Genomic DNA, 1,131 nt, shown 5'->3' with positions numbered 1-1,131 from the left:
ACTGCACGGACAAGTCTCAATGCCTCTTCAGCATACCATCTGTGCAGGGCCACGGCGGTGTCACGCTGTTCTTCACATGTTTTGCCTTGGCGAACGGAATCACACAGGGGAGGAACTGCTAAAAGTCATTCATCAAGAAATCGAATCATGGCTTACTCCACAAAAACTGGAAATGGGAATCATGGTGACTGATAATGGGAAGAACATATTGTCTGCGCTGCGACAAGGAAGCATGAACCATGCGCCCTGCATGGCACACATGTTTAATCTGGTTGTCAAGTGGTTCCTGAAGTGTTCCCCCAAGCTGCAAGATATCCTAACAATGGGAAGGAAACTTTGCATGTGCTTCATCCATTCCGCAAAGCCTCCTTGAGCACCCTCCTTAGTCTTATTTTCAATCTTTCCACACATTGGAATTCCACCCACCATATGTTGGACCGATTACGGGATGAACTACATCATTCCACCGCAGCATGCAGTGGAGATGGAGGCAGGGAGTCCCTCTGAGTCACTTGCACAAATGGCACGATGCATGTTCACTTGCTTGCATAGTGACCGCCGAATTGTCACCATCTGGCAGTGGGATGACTTCTGCCTCTCCACCTTATTGGACCCTCGCTACCGGCACAAAATGGGGGCCTTTTTTACACCCATTGAGAGGGAGGACAAACTTACCTACTACAGAGATATCCTACGTAGTCAGTTGGTCGATGCCTATCTGCACCATCGTCCATACTTTTGCAGGTCTTACTCAGGGGGCCCCCTGCACTCACCTTCCACTGACATGGCTGCTAGGGAGGGGTGGCAGAAGCAATACCAGCTCCATTAGCAGCAGCCTGAGTCTACAGTCGCTGATGAGTAGCTTTCTTCACCCACATAGTGAAGCAACTCATCAGCAGCAGGTAGACCTGGAGCAGGACCTAAACCAGCAGGTGGTGGCATACCTTGATATGACCCTGCCAACACACTTTGAAGATCCATTGGACTTCTGGGCAGCCAAACTTGATTTGTGTGCCGCAACTAGAAGAGTTTGCCCTGAAAAAGCTGTTCTGCCCGGCCAGCAGTGTGCCATCAGAGCGGGTGTTTAGTGCTGCGGGGGCCATAGTAAACCCAAGAAGAACTCATCTGTCC

Source organism: Hyla sarda, chromosome 2, assembly GCF_029499605.1.
Source record: "Hyla sarda isolate aHylSar1 chromosome 2, aHylSar1.hap1, whole genome shotgun sequence".
NCBI classification, from domain to species: domain Eukaryota; kingdom Metazoa; phylum Chordata; class Amphibia; order Anura; family Hylidae; genus Hyla; species Hyla sarda.
The sequence above is the reverse complement of the archived record's forward strand: the minus strand, read 5'-3'. Positions refer to the sequence as shown.